Genomic DNA, 15973 nt, shown 5'->3' with positions numbered 1-15973 from the left:
GAGGATAAATTGGGGCATTTTTGCATAAAATGAAAGTTGGCAGCGGGCTTTGGTGAAGGGCACTACCCAACTATGGCTTACACCAGTGTTGGCTAACCTGTGAAACTCCAGGTGTTGTGAAACTACAAGTCCCAGCATACCCTTCCAGCAATAAGCTGCTATATATTGGCAAAGCATGATGGGACTTGTAGTTTCACAACACCTGGAGTGTCACGGGTTAGCCAACACTGCCTTACACTATAGATCCGGTCAGAATGGTCAATACCAGCCAGGCTGTAGCAGCTAGAATATAGAGACATACCTGTTCTTCTTCTGCTAATAATGTCAGGGAATCATCAGTGCCCACATGGCCTCAGAGAAATAGGTAATGGCTAGAATTGCAGACGTCCAGGCAGACAGCCAAGAATGAGGGAAAGAGTGGGAGAAGTCCAGCACACGATCTCTTCCCTTGGGGACAATACCGCCCCCAAAAGGGGAAATTTCAAAACTTCACATCACAAATAAATCTCTGCAAGCAAACTGATTACAGGGTAGAGGGAGGAGAAATAACGTAACAGTTGGCCTACTTGGAGAGTGGAGGGTTCCAACTTTTTGGAAAACTGACTTACTAATGAACTTGGCAGAGAGGTATTCACCCTATAATTTGTAGTTGAATGGGAGCACCATCTCCCATCTCAACCCCAACAGACCGGGAGTTCCTGTGCATATATTCATAGCAATGTTCCTGCACTACAGAGACTGGAATGGAATCATCAAGATAGCATGATGGCTAAGTGTTTAGCACTTCTGCCTTACATCACTGGGGTCATGAGTTCAATTCCCAACCATGGCCTTATTTGTGAGGAGTTTGTGTTCTCCCCATGTTTGTGTGGGTTTCCTCCGGGTGCTCCGGTTAGCTCCCACACTCCAAAAACATACTGGTAGATTAATTGGCTGCTAACAAACTGACCCTAGTCTGTATGTGTGTGTGTGTGTTAGGGAATTTAGACTGTAAGCCCCAATGGGGCACGGACCGATGTAAGTGAGTTCTCTGTACAGTGCTGTGGAATTAGTGGCGCTATATGAATAAATGGTAATAATAATAATAAGGACTTTTAAAATCCCATAACAATGCAGTGTTTCTGGACTTTGCAATAGAACTACAATAAAGTTGATCTCAATTCACTGAGGTTAAAAGGAGGTTCTGAGATTCACAGCTTCCATATTCAATGCTGTTCCCAGCTAGACTGCATGTGGTGGCCGGGGGCGGACAGCAAATCATACTTCCACTTATTTGCCTTGCTTAAGCATGCAGCCACCTGTTTGTTTCATGTTATTTAGTTTAATAGATAGCTAGGGTTGTTAAGTTATTTTTTTATTTTTTTTACATTTTGGGGAAGGTAAGTGTTATGCCTTCAGCATTTTTATATTAACGTTTCCATGTATTCTGTGTAAACTCCACCTAGTGGCCAGTTTGGTATTAGCTTAAATTGAACTCTCTGGGCCTTTGTAATTTAGTTTTCAGTGCACCATGGGTAATTACAGGAGGTCTCCATTTTAGATATTACATGCTAAGAAGTAAGAGGTGCAGTATATCTCTCCCCTTAGCACAGCATCGATGGTGAGATTGCTTCCTAGTTATGCACTTTTGCCATGTTTTTCATGTTTGCTTTACATTGCATCTGTTCATGTTGTAATTCTATCATTTCTGTATTACAGTTTTACCACTTAAATTATCACGTTCTTTACTACTTGAATAAACAACATTAAAGTAGGAGTGGTTATGCTGTCTGTCTGATTATATTCAGGCCAAAGGGAAGTTATAGTGAGGACAGAACAGTAAGTGTACCAAGGTTTGAAATGAGTATACAGGATGGGATGGTACTGGGAAGATGTACCAGTAAAAGTATTTATGATTTACGAGTGTATTAGCGACAGACTTATATTAAAACAGATAGGGGACATTTCCAACGCCACTGCCATCCAAAATGCTAGGAATTGTGAACATACTGCATGCAGGCACTCCACTTTTATGTCAGAAAACAGATATTTTAAGCTTATCTTAACCCCAACTTATCCCTAACCTTGGGCCTGATTCATTAAGGATCTTAAATTAAGAAGTTTCTTATTTAAGTCTCCTGGACAAAACCATGTTACAATGGTTTTTCATGTATCACACAAATACTTGATAGCTTATTTGTACACTGAAATTTAAAGTTGATATTTGTGTGCTACATGAAAAAAAAATATTTAATTTAAGATCCTTAATGAATCAGGTCCCTTAACCCTAATCCTAACCCTAACCTTAACCCTAATCCTAACCTTGGGCCTGATTCATTAAGGATTTTAACTTGAGAAACTTCTTATTTCAGTTACACCAATGTTACAATGCAAGGGGTGCAAATTAGTATTCTGTTTTGCACATAAGTTAAATACTGACTGTTTTTTTCATGTAGTACACAAATACTTGATAGCTTATTTGTACACTGAAATTTAAAGTTGATATTTGTGTGCTACATGAAAAAACAGTCAGTATTTAACTTATGTGCAAAATAATAAACTAATTTTCACCCCTTGCATTGTAACATGGTTTTATTTTGCTTTGCATACCTTAATGCAGGCCTGTCCAACCTGCGGCCCTCCAGATGTTGTGAAACTACAAGTCCCAGCATGCCCTTCCAGCTATCAACAGGTTGTCTACTGGCAAAGCATGCTGAGGCTTGTAGTTTCACAACACCTGGAGGGCCACAGGTTGGACAGGCCTGCCTTAATGAATCAGGCCCAATATAATCATTTTAAATCTGTGTCTGTGTTTTATTTATATTTTTCCCTAGTGCACTACAGGTATATTTAGATACGTGCGCCCGACTCTACATAAGGCCCATAATCTCCCTGTTCCTTTTCCTATACAGCCAAGCGTTGTACACTGGCTTGTTTTCTGCTTGAAGGTAATTCAAACCATCTGAAGCTATAATCTCAAGGTCCCTTTGCTATCGTTAACATTACATAACCTTTAATATTTTATTCTGCTACCGTTTTTTTTGTCTCACATGCATTATTTTACATTTTGAATTTTAAATTTAAGATCCCATACTGTATTCCATTCCACTTTTTTCTCTAAGGCTGTCTATATATCAAGACCCTGGTATACCACAGCAATAGAATACCACAATGCGCAATTTATCATTACGATGCACCCGGGCCAGCTGAGCAGTTCCCCGCTACTTGGCGACACTGATCAGCAGCTATAAGAAGAGAGTCTCTTTGTGCCTGCCATAGACTGGCATAGTGGCTCGCACACGGGCACAGGGCCTATAAATCTCTATGCATTTGTTTTACCCCTCCCGAGGTATAAATCTTCAGAACGGCTTACTTTTACTTGTAGATATTTAAATACTCCTAGTTCTTTATTTCAGGATATTTTAAATACTCTCAGTGCTTTCTTTTTTTCTTTTAGTGTTAAAACTTTAGTTTAAATAGTATGAGTTCCAGCATCAGTAAGACACACAATCTTTGGACATTAAAGCTGTACTGCCAGTCTTAGCTTTCAACTGGTGGTACAATAGCACCATGGCTGCCACTGTGTCCAGATAACGAAGACCATTGCACTCTGCCTGTCGGGAAAGCAATATAAATTGCTATCCCTGTAATGTATTTTCAGCTCTATTAATATTTCTTTGGCTTTTCGAATATTGACGCAGAGCGCTATGAGGCTCGTTTGGACTTGTGCCAATATTTTTTTAAGATACTTATTTCCGTACTGCGCTTGCACACAAAAAATCTGTACTTCTAAGTCCGTACCTAAATTTTTCCATAACGTTGACTTGTATCCTCTTAATATATTTTCTTTTGCACTCACATACACAGTGGTCTTAATTGTCCTGCCTGCACTTTTCAAATGATTTTATTCACTTGTACACATTTCATTAATTTAAAGACGTGCACAATGTTTTCACTAATTGCATCCTCTTCTGCCTGGAGATGTGCAAGAAGATGAGCTTAGCGGAGTACAGTGGTGTGTTCACCTAATTGTACGTAATTAGTCATAGACGCATCCCCACAGAGCACTGTATTGTTTTTCCTTTTTACCTCTCAGATGTTCAAGGGTGCAGAACTAAACTTACCTTAAAAAGTCTTCGCTCTCTATTAGCTTTGAGGCTCTTCTAAATTTGCAACATAATACTTTATAGTTTTTATTTACTTTTTATTTTATTTTTTTTTATTTTTTTATTTTTCTCTTTCTTTTAGTTTTCCCTTACAATGACTATTTTTTGTTTTATGTTCTCTTTCTTTCTCTCTGAAGTATAGTTTTAGGCAAACCTGCTCTGATCCCTTAGTTATAATTGTCTGCTTTTCATTTCTGTCCTCCAAGAGATCAGGAGGCCAAATATAAAAAGAAAAGCTGGGTGTGACTCGATGATGCCAATGTCATCATAAAGTGATTGGGTCTAGGCGTGTGATGACACCAGTGGCGTCACCATGCCCATGGTTCATGGGCATAATTCACCGCAAGCAGTGAGCAGGACAAGTCATCGCTGTACATCCATGCCCATTTTGGGACAGTTGAGTTGAGCTTGGTCTGCTCTGCCGGGAGTCTAGGAGGTCTCCTAATTACCCAGAAGTATCTCAGACATTCCGGGGAGAATAGACATATGTATGCTCTTAATGAACTCAGCTTCTCCCCACTCCCTCACAACAGACACCCCCATCCTTCCTCGCTCATACCTTTCTACGTGGACGGCCTCTTTCCTCTCACAAGTCACTGACAGACATGTGGGGCACTTGTATAATGCTGCACTGCTCTAAAGATTACCGTAGCACCAAGCAGTCTGCCCCAAACCTCCCCTGCCAAAGGCTAATGAGCATATGTGTTTTTTCACCGTTGGGCACCACTAGGGTGGCCTTTCAAAATCTTGCATTGGTAAGACCTCACCAGCAGAACAGGGGGGCGTGACCATGTCTAGATGAGGGCCATCACAGTGAGGGCCTCACAGAGGACTGTCTAGCGCTGTAAAGTGCTAGGCTGCCCTTTAGCTATCTCCCTACCCCAATATTCCCACTTGCGGGACAAACATATCCCCAGGCAGGACAGTGGGACAGAACGCTCAATTCTAGACCGTCCTGCTGAATTTGGGACAAAAGTGAGGTATGCATTGGGGTCTACCAATATCTTGGCAAGAGTCATGCGCTTTTACAAACTACACAGAGTTGAGCTATTTTGGCCATTGCGTCTCTACATCATGTGGGTGAACAAGACGTCAGGCAAAGGCTTTTCTGCAGACATGCCGAATTAATGTCTTTTTTAAACATTTACTATAACTGCATAAAGCTTTTTCTAAGCCATTGTTCTTTCCTTCAGTGCCTTTTTCCGATCACTAAATTTAGTTAGTCATGTTACATTTACTTTCATCTTCAATCTTCCTGTTGTACAATCATGTGCACAGATGCTGCCAATAATCTGCCATCTGCGGAGGATATGTGTGTGAAACACCTCTCTGACCAGCTGAGATTTCCCTTAGCAACTGGTTTTCTACTAATCCTTTGCAGACACGTCAAACATGTGCCAGTGACAGATTCACCAGGGAGCCCTCAAACAGCTGATCTCACCTTACGTTTGGTGCAGCCTGGCGGGATCTTTCTGCAGTAGTCCCAGCAATCTCATCCGTTCATACAGACTGTAGAAAAAGCACCAGCAATCCTAGAAGGAATTAAAGGGAACCCGTGGCATTTGGGCAATGGTGTAAGAAACGATTCGCTAACCTTATTGAAATCCTTGTCAGCCGGGCTGCAAGGAAATGATTCTTTACAGTTGCAATTTGCACATTCTCTGCCCATGTACAGTGATTTACTGCAAAAAGACTTGTCATGTCATTAAATATATAGATGCATATTATTTATAAATGAGTAGCTCTATGAGCTTCATACCCACTAGAAAGGGCTTCTGCTTCAAATCACTGCAGCAGCAGTGACTGTTTTGGAGACCATGATATTTTAATAAACCAAAAGGACCTTCATGATTAGTGCAGAGTGAGATAAATCTCAGGAGCAGGGACAACTAATGTGATTGCTCTAGAGAGAATCCGAAGCCATGTTTATCCTAGAAAGAGTAAATGACTTAATAACATGTTGTTTAATACACCAACACATCGGTCTTACACAGAAATCCAATATATTATACTGTCGTGGAGAACATCTGTTGGGCATAATTTGGATTAGCGCAGTATGATTATAATGTCCCCGTGGCCAACAGCTGTCAGGGTGTTTTCATACGCAAGTAATAGCTGGGCTTTATTAACAGCTATCAAAAATAAAAGGTCAACGTGCAGTGCAATAGTACAATAAAGACTAGAAGCTCTTTGCACTGCAGGTACCATACAATATTATAATAAAAACACATTTAGGGACAGGTCCAATAGGCCCTTTTAAATTAACAATGAGGGTGAGGAGTGCTTTTATTTGCACCGCCCTGAAAATTAGGCTCAGCGGTCTGCCTGCCCTGTATTTTGCAAAGGAACGTACTCAATCTGTCCAACTTCTCCCATCTGACGGCGCAAACGTCTGCTCCGCTACGAATGTCGCCACCATGCTTTGCAAACCCACGCATTGTGACGGAATTCCATGTGCAACTGCGCAAGTCGGGCCCTATGGCACCACCAAAGAGGATTTTTCTATCGGGTTGAGACACTGTGTATAGAATGGGTGGGATGCGTATGTTCAACAGACACATGATCAACATTTATATGGTCGACACCATAATATTGACGTCAATAGCAACATTGGCAGTATTGTTAAGTCTATAATTGGAATGTAGACAGTATTATTTTGTCGACAATAATAATCCTAACCATATAATACTGTCTACATTTCAATTGGCCACTTAATAATGCTGTCTACATTTCAATTGTCATCCTAATACTGCTGTCCACATTTCAATTGTCGACCTAATAATACTGTCTGCATTTGAATTGCCATCCTAATAATGCTGTCTACATTTCAATTGTCATCCTAATATTGCTGCCTACATTTCAGTTGTCGGCCTTATAATACTGTCGACATTTCAATTGTTGACCTAATTGTTGACGACTTTCTGAATGGCGACCAATTGAATATCTAGCCGTCAGCCACATACTGTATAGAATAGATGAGATATATAGCTTGTGCTAGGAGTCTACGTATGTGAATGCAATACTGTGAAAAAATATATTATATTACAGTATTTGCGCTTACACAATGCAAAATAGACAGAGTTGTATGAAAAATAATTTAATCACAACTTGGGAATTATAAAGCTATTCGTTTTAAATTGAGTCATCCCCTCTCATCTCCTTTTATCAACTAGCCTAACTTGCAACCACAAGGTTTATGTAATCAAGTGAGCAGTAATAAGTATATTTTATAGCAGTGTATGTTATCATAACTACCTTGCAGCTGCAGGCATTCTTTGATGTTGCTATGCAGAAATAAAGGACACACTCTCTCCCTCAAAACAGTCTAGCGAGGTTACAATAGATTGCCTCTTCTATTTAAATCTAATATCTGAGGCATTAGCACTATCTAATATTTTAATAATTTGCAGCTGAATTTTAATATATGATTAAATGCTATATTTTGTATTATTTTCCTACCTAAGGTTTACTTGACCCATAAGGCTGACAATCTGCTAATGTGATGGAACAATCTTTTTTGTGACAAATGTTTGAATTCATTCATTAGAACCAGTGATAAATGAAGTAGTGTAATCTCATGACCGAATGGGCCCTGGAAGTATCCACTGCTCTACCACAATACTTATTCCCCCAGTAATGCAAACTTCCTGGCTGCTGATCTTTAGGACCAGACTCTTCTCCTGAGGAAGAAGGAGAAACGCGTGGGGAGAGATTCCCACTTCCCAGTTTTCACTAGACACTAACCCAGAGACTGTATTTAATCTCCATTCACCCCACGATAGCTCAAAGTCCAGAGGGCTCAGGGAACATATGTGAATTGAAAGGAGAGATTCAACACTGCTAAAAGCATCTTCCATTGAAGTAAGCTCTTTTTATCTGTATGAGTTTTTAATATGTCTACCATTAAATTATGACATATATTATAATATATATATATATATATATATATATATATATATATATATATATATATATATTAGTACACTATATGGTGGCATTTGTATTGTTATTTTTAGGTGGCATTTGAAGCATGGCCATTTGATTTTCCTTTTATATTTATAGGCTTGAGTACGTACGTACGTACATACATACATACATACATACATATATGCATGAGGGAATATGAGGGATCTTGAGGGACTACACGGTATTGCACTCTTACTATGTGTTTTTGGGTTGATCAGGTGTATCAAGCTGTCGTGGATGTATCCTGGAAGGAACAGCATTTATTATTAAATTGTTTTAAGTTCATATTTATTTGTGTGATGGTCATTTGCATATCAATTGTTCCTAATTTGCTTATCTTATTTATATGTCTGGTACAGTATAGCTCTGTGTCTGTGGTTTCCTGCTTCCTTCGTTTCCGTTTCTCACATCATATCACTGCCTCTGTCACATGCAGCCCTGCCCTCATCCACACAATCGCACAAGTGCACAGGTCACTGTCTCCAACGGCACACTCATCTCAATAATCCATGATGCTTTGAACATTCTAATTATCCAATCTGCTACAGAGTGTTCTATCCCATCTTCAACGTGTGGATGAACAGGAAATGAACAATGATAACAAAAATATATCTGATATGGTTTTGTGAAAAATATTAAAGGAACAAAAATACTTATTTTTCTAAAGACTGTAAAGGTGCACAGGATACATTGAGCAACACTGTAGTCTTTACATGTCCCCTTGTTCCCATCACGTCTCATCTTCATGGCTCCCTCTAAATGACTGCCTGCACCTAGCCCATAACGTTGACACATTCTCGCCTCACCTTTCCTTCTGACCCTGCCTCTCTCCCCAACTACCAACTAGATTCTCTCCTCCCATTCACATCCAAGCTTCTGATGCAGCTTGTTTATAACTGCTCTGGAAGCTTTTTCTCTTCTATCTCTCTCTTTGAGCCTCTGCAGTTTGGTTTCCACCCCCTTCACTCCACTGAGACTGCCCTGACTAAAGTCACCAACGGTCTTTTCTTTTAGGTCATTCTCTTGGACCTTTCTGCCTTGTTTAACATCGTTGACTATCCTTTTCTCCTGCACACCCATCGCTATTTCCTGGTTCACTTCCTACCTCTCCACCCGCTACTTAAACCTTACATCCTCCTATCCTTTCCCTCGAGGCACACAAGATACTGTCATCAGCCTTCTGCTACTGATGGTATACTCCTCCCTTGAAGAACTCATCAAATCCTGTGGTCTCTATTCTGATGACACTAAAGTTTACATCTCCACTTCCATTTCTCTCCTTAACCTATAACTGAGTTCATTATCTTACCCCCCTTCTGGAGTCTCTGATACTGTCACACCCTATACTTCTCAAACATAGATAATATCACAATCTCCTCTGTTCCTTATGTCTGCTAACTATCTGTCACCCTTGACTCCACCGTCTCCTTCACTAGCCAAAAACAGTCACTCTCCCAGACTGGTCACTTTCATCCTCGAAACATTGCCAGGATAGATTCTTTTTTACACTTGACACTACTAAAACACTCATCAATTCTCTCATTATGTCCCAGATTGATTACTGTAACCTCTCCTGTCTGATATTCTCTCACCCATCTCTCCCAAACTGAAACTGTCTTCAGTGTCATGGCAAGACTGATTTTCCTCTCCTACTGCTTAATTTTTTTCTTCCAACTATGTCAAACCTCAAATGGGCTCTCAGAATTCAAATCAAACTCTTCCCCTTCAACATAACCTGCAAAAGCTCTTAGACACTCCTGCACCCCACATCTCCAACCTCATTTAAATTTATACCCCCTCCTAAACACTCCACCCTGTCAATGACCAATGTCTCAACTCACTGCTAATAGTCACATCCCTGCTTTTTGAATATTCTGCTTTTGAATTGCTTTTTGGATCTTTACATTTTCGAATGTTTAGTTCTTTATAAATTAGAGATAATAATAATTTTTTAAAAAAGGTTTTTGAAAAAATACATCAGAGAATCGGAAAAAAAACATTTGCTTTGATAGAAAATGTATTTATATGTTGATGGAATATAACTCATTGGAATGTTACTGTATAAAAAAAGCCTCAATGCTAAAAGAAATCATTATATTGTGATACAAAAACTGGCTGAAAGATTTCAGAGAGCTCTTATCAATGTTGCATCCTCCAAATGGACTAATTTACCCAATGTCCTGGATCTGTTTGGTTTCTTTTGTATTTATTAATGACATAGAAATATGCAGTGTATCCATTTTTGCTGATTACGCAACAATATGTAGGGCAAGGCAAGATGGAAAGATATTACCTTTATCATAGTGTAATGTGTGTGTGTGTGTGTGTATATATATATATATATATATATATATATATATATATATATATATATATATATATATATATATATATATATATATATATATATATATATATATATATATATATATATATATATACACAAAGTAGTATATACCCATGGGGAGTCATGGGAATAAACCAAGGTCCATGTTTCTAAGTGAACAAGTGAGCAATAACATAGAGCAAAACAACTAGACAACTGGTTGTTATTACTTAACAACAATCAGCGTAACAAAATATCTACAGAAGCAATGGCAACTACCAAAATACAACAAATGAGCAACTGGTTGCAAAGAAAAGGAAGATAATCTAAAATACTGTACTATCATCAGCAGCTATTTATATAGCGCCACTAATTCTGCATCATTGTACAGAGAACTCACTCACATCAATCCCTGCCCTATTGGAATTTGCAGTCTAAATTCCCTCACATACACACACACAGCCCCAGAGAGACAAAGACCAATTTTAATAGCAGCCAAGTAGCCTACCAATATGTTTTTGGAGTGTAGGAGGAAACTGGAGCACCCAGAGGAAACTCGGGGAGAACATCCAAACCCAACACAGATAAGGCCATGGTCGGGAATCTAACTCATGACCCCCCATGACAACCCCAGTGGTGTGAGGCAGAAGTTCTAACCACTAAGCCACCGTGCTGTATGTTTAAGGAAGCTTATGTGGAATTATGTGTGGAGTACGGTGGCACAGTAGTCAGCATTGCTGTCTCTTAGCACTGGGGTCATGAGTGTGATTCTGACCAGGCCCTTTCTGTGTGGAGCTTCTATATTCTCCCCATGTTTGTGTGGGTTTAATCTGGGTGCTACAGTCTTATCTCACAATCCAAAAAGATACTGGTAAGTTAATTGTCGTCTTACAAACTAGACCCTAGTGTGTGTGTGTGTGTGTGTGTTAGGGATTTAGAATGTAAGCTCTAATGGGGCAGGGACTGATGTGAATGATTACATATTCTCTTTACAGCGCTGCGTAATATGACTGGTGTTATATAAATAAACAATAATAATGTATTTGCTTATTTTTGCATGACAACCTGTGTTCAAATTGCTTTACAAAAGAATCAGTTTTGAATAGGAAGAGGGTTCATGACACCGCAGGTAATAATCTATGTAACACAAATATATTCTTAGTATAAATACATATTGTTGGGATGGTGCCAGAGGGAAACAAAAACCACAAAAAATCACTCCTTATCATATTAATGGTAGTAATGGCTCTGTATTTTATTATTATTATTGTAGATTTGTAAATCGCCACAGTGCTCTGCAGCGCCGTACAGTAGGGAAAACAGGACATACAGAAAACAGTGATATATAAGGCAGACAAAATAAGTGCAGACTATGAAGGACCCTGCTTATTAGGGAGCTTACAGTCTAAGTGGAAGAGGGCACAGCTGAGACAAGAGGAGCGAATGTGGCTCAGAGTGGAGATTGGGATAGTTGTGAGGGTGCATTAGTGTGAGTAGTGTCATCGGGGATAAGGTCACTTCTAATAAAAGATGGGGTTTCAGAAAGAGTGTAAAGATTTGAAAGCTGTAGGAAAGCCTGATTGGGCCTGGTAGGGAATTCCAAAAGTGCAGAGCAGCACGGGAGAAGTCTTGTAGGCGGGAGTGAGAGGTGGTTACCAGAGACAAGGTGCAGGTCAGAGGTAGATCTAAGAGGGGGGGGGGGAGGGAGAGCATTTTGATATGAGATTAGAGATGTATGAAGGTGTTGTTCGGGGCTTTGGAATGGATTCTGGAGGACACAGCGAGCCAGTGTTGCAATGTGGTGCGTCAGATGTGGAGTGGTGAGAGAGGAATACCAGTCTTGCAGCAATATTTAGGATGGATTAAAGTGGGGATACATGGTGGGGGGAATGGTAGATAGCAGGAGGTTGATGTAGTCAAGACGGGGGAGGATGAGATGGATAAGAGTTTTAGTAGCATAATGGGTAACAACAGGGCGTATTCTGGCAATGTTTCTAAAGTGGAGTCAACAGGACTGGGATGGAGACTGTAATGTGCTTAATAAAGCAGAGGGCGGAGTCAGGTGTCTCTAATGCAGCGGGTTTGGTAGACTGAGGAAAATTTTGGTGTTAATGACGGTGAGGGAGATTTCAGGCAAGGTGGCGATGCTGGGAGGGGGGAAATGATAAGTACTGCTTGGACATGTTGAGCTTTAGGTAGTGTCGGGACATCCATGTGGAGATATCTGAAAGGGAGTTGGTTATACGACATAGTACAGAAGGAGAGAGGTCAGGGGAAGAGATAGATTAGTGTGTCAGTGCAGAGGTGGCACTGGAGGCCAAACGAGTGAATTAGTTCCCCAAGAGGTTGTACAGTGTGAAAAGTAAAGGGCCAAAAACAGAGCCTTGTGGTAATAGATAGTGGGAGTGGAGGGGAGGATGTGCCAGAGGTAGGAACACTAAAGGAGCAGTTTGCTAGGTAGGAAGTGAACCAGGAAAGGACTGTGTCACAAAGGCCAATGGAGTGAAGGGTGTGTAGGAGAAGAGGGTGATCAACAGTATCAAAAGCAGCAGAGAGGTCCAGGAAAATGAGTATGGAGAAATGACCTTTAGCGTTTGATACAAGTAAATCATCGGTCACTTTTGTGAGAGCAGTTTCAGTGAGACAGGTGGTTGTACACCAGTCGCTGAAGTAGTTAGAGGCAAAGGGAAGGAAAGAAATAGGGCGATAGTTGGAGAGAGAGGCTGGATCTATAGAATTTTTTAGAATTGGTGAAATGAGCGCATGTTTAATGCAAAGAACTGCATAATATATTGGTGCTATATAAATGAAAACGATACAAACGATGTCCAGTCCTTTCTTCAATTTATATAGTATGCCAATACCAGTCCTTGTGGGAGTGCATTGCCTAATTTTCATACTTGTAATGCAAAGAAGTCTTCCGATTTTTCTTCCACCTATAATTTTTTTCCCTTTAAAATGTTCCTAACAGGCTGCCAAGTCAAGTCTTGGCCCCCCCGGGCTAAAATTTTTCAGTTGTCCACTGTTTGGGTTCGATATTCATCCCATCTGCCACTGTTTGGCAATGCTTTCCTCACAAGGAGATATGCAAAATAGATCTATACAAGATATAGTTAGTTGACCAGTTTTCCTGTCTACCACCATCGTAACCGCTTAGTGATAAGCTGGTAGTGGTGAAGAGTCCTTGGCAGAAGAAGATTAGAAACAAAGGACTCCAATCTACCAGGTGAATACAAGCATTATTTCGTACCTTGATATTTGGGGGATTGTTAACTGGACTTCACATATTTTCCCCAAATATATTGTGGAGAGCCATAAAATTGAAAATGATTTATTAAAAGGTGACGGTGGAGTAAATGTTGTATTAGCTGTTGTGAGTTCGCTTCAATAAAGCAAGTGCAAAAACAAATTCACAGGAACAGGAAAGGAATTTGCTGATCATGTGTGAGCCAGTCACCTATCCACTTGTGAGCTTATGAGCATATAGCTGCATGTGACAGGAGCAGTGTCATGATGTGAGTAGGGGAGTGGAGACACAGCTGTGTAGTGGAAGGAGCAAGGTCCTCAATATCACAGAGTAGTTATATGAGGGACCAGTGAAATTGATGTAGGGACATTGTAGTGTCAAATGCACATCTGCATGAAAAAACACTCATACATCCAGCATGTATTTAGAATGTTTATATTTACACATTATTGAAGACTTATATTGGTGCTTCTCCAAACGGGTAATAATAGTTTACGCATTTTCTCCATAACATTTTTGACAGCTAAATATGGACATAAAAGGGACAATAGATCTTTTATTTCTATGGAGAGATGTGTGTTCATTACACATGGGTACCTTTCCAATGCAGATAAAGTAACATGGATGGGGGAAGTAGAACATGCCCTATCTTCCCCTGCCCCACTGTCATGTGGATCGCACCAATAATGGAATGTTGTCACCTAGCTTTATGTATATTAAGATGTTATGTGATTTTAAGTATATATTTGAGGATATAAATATCCTTGCATGACAGAGCCCCGTCGACGCCATAACCTGTTATTGCACAGCTCTACAGCTTAATTTCAAATGTCTGACTAGTAATTAAGTGTCACATTAACACATGCTCTCACAATTAAACATCCTTCTTGGTGTGTTCGAGTTTTTCACATTTCATAGAAACTAATTGGCCATTTGCAATTAGACACCTTCCATCTATGTCATTACTATATGACTTATGAAACTTTCGTTAACCTGTGAAAATTCGGATGTGCCATGATTGCTGCACTTCTGATTACGTTGATTCAAAGAACTGTTGTCATTTCCAAGGAGTTTGAAAAAGTAAAACACAGAAGGCAGGAAAATCACAGTGTAGCCTGAAAACACCCAAGCAAGTTGCATTACAACTATATATATATATATATATATATATATATATATATATATATATATATATATATATTTATTATATTGTGGCAAGAGCCCGCTACTTCTGAAGCACACGCGAACAACTTCTTCTTTTTATGCAGCTTTATTGTCAGGATGGTTAAAATGTTTTGACACCGTATGAATTTCACAGCAATTCTTGGAGACCCTAAACACTAGCTAGACATAGACCAGCTCTCTCAAGACCAGCCAGCTTCCCCAGCGTTGGTCTCAGTGAACAAATGACACAAGCAAGCTTTTATACAGGATACTCCTCCCCCAGCCTTAGCTTGATGGGCAGGTGACACACCCACCTTCTCTTTAAGAGGAAACACCCATCACTGGCTCTGTTTGCACTAACAGACACACCCTGTCTGTTTGCTGAGAGGAAGGAGCTTTCAAATCAAGTAAGTTAGCCAAACTTTAAACTATACATAAGTCTTTACCTGGTTTAATCTCAATCTAGGTGCATAACTGTGCCAATGTTTTATTCTGCTTTGTATGTTTTCTCTGCATCTTGTCAGATAAATGCCTCTTTGTTACAATATGTATATCTGTATATCTGTATATCTGTATATCTGTATATCTGTATATCCACACACACGTAGGTAGGTAAATAAACAAACAGGAGCAGAATATAATACAGGAATCTATGGACTAGTCCTTCTACCAATGTGTTTCTTCATCTGATTGATGTCTGTCTCTTGTGTTTCTTGTAGTACAAACATTCGTCCTTTTATATATGGGATAATGAACTGCTTACTGTGAATTATAGGGATATTATAGGTCACAGTGGTGTTCATGCCCATATAAAAGGCATGAATCAATGTGCTTTTATACAGGGCTGTGAAGTGTCTTCTAATCTCCTTATACTTCACAGTAGGGGCTCTGTTTGTCCTTAGACTACATGACTGGTTGTGTTTAACAAAGAAATTAAATATTTTGCTATTTATTTTACCATTAAACTAAATTATGTATTTGTTTATCTTAGTTGTTTTTTTTTTAATGAGAGTAGATAAATGTCAGCCAGACAGGAATGTGGCGGATCAGCTGGGACAGGGCTGGAGCAGGTTTGATGCTAGATCCTCTGTCATCGCTGTCATGTCTGGCTGACGTAAATGAAAT

General features: G+C 39.7%; 1 long non-coding RNA gene across 1 annotated transcript; it reads left to right on the top strand.

Annotated features, from left to right (window-relative positions):
• Positions 1-11524: 11524 nt before the first annotated feature.
• Positions 11525-14790, top strand: LOC142160542 (uncharacterized). The gene is made up of 3 exons (XR_012693270.1): positions 11525-11566; positions 13409-13663; positions 14603-14790. It is a non-coding gene; the product is annotated as an uncharacterized LOC142160542 (long non-coding RNA).
• The last annotated feature ends 1183 nt before the right edge of the window (positions 14791-15973 follow it).

Source organism: Mixophyes fleayi, chromosome 6 (assembly GCF_038048845.1).
Source record: "Mixophyes fleayi isolate aMixFle1 chromosome 6, aMixFle1.hap1, whole genome shotgun sequence".
In the NCBI taxonomy this organism is placed as follows: Eukaryota; Metazoa; Chordata; class Amphibia; order Anura; family Limnodynastidae; genus Mixophyes; species Mixophyes fleayi.
Note: the sequence above shows the minus strand (reverse complement) of the source record. Positions and strands in the feature narration are given on the sequence as shown.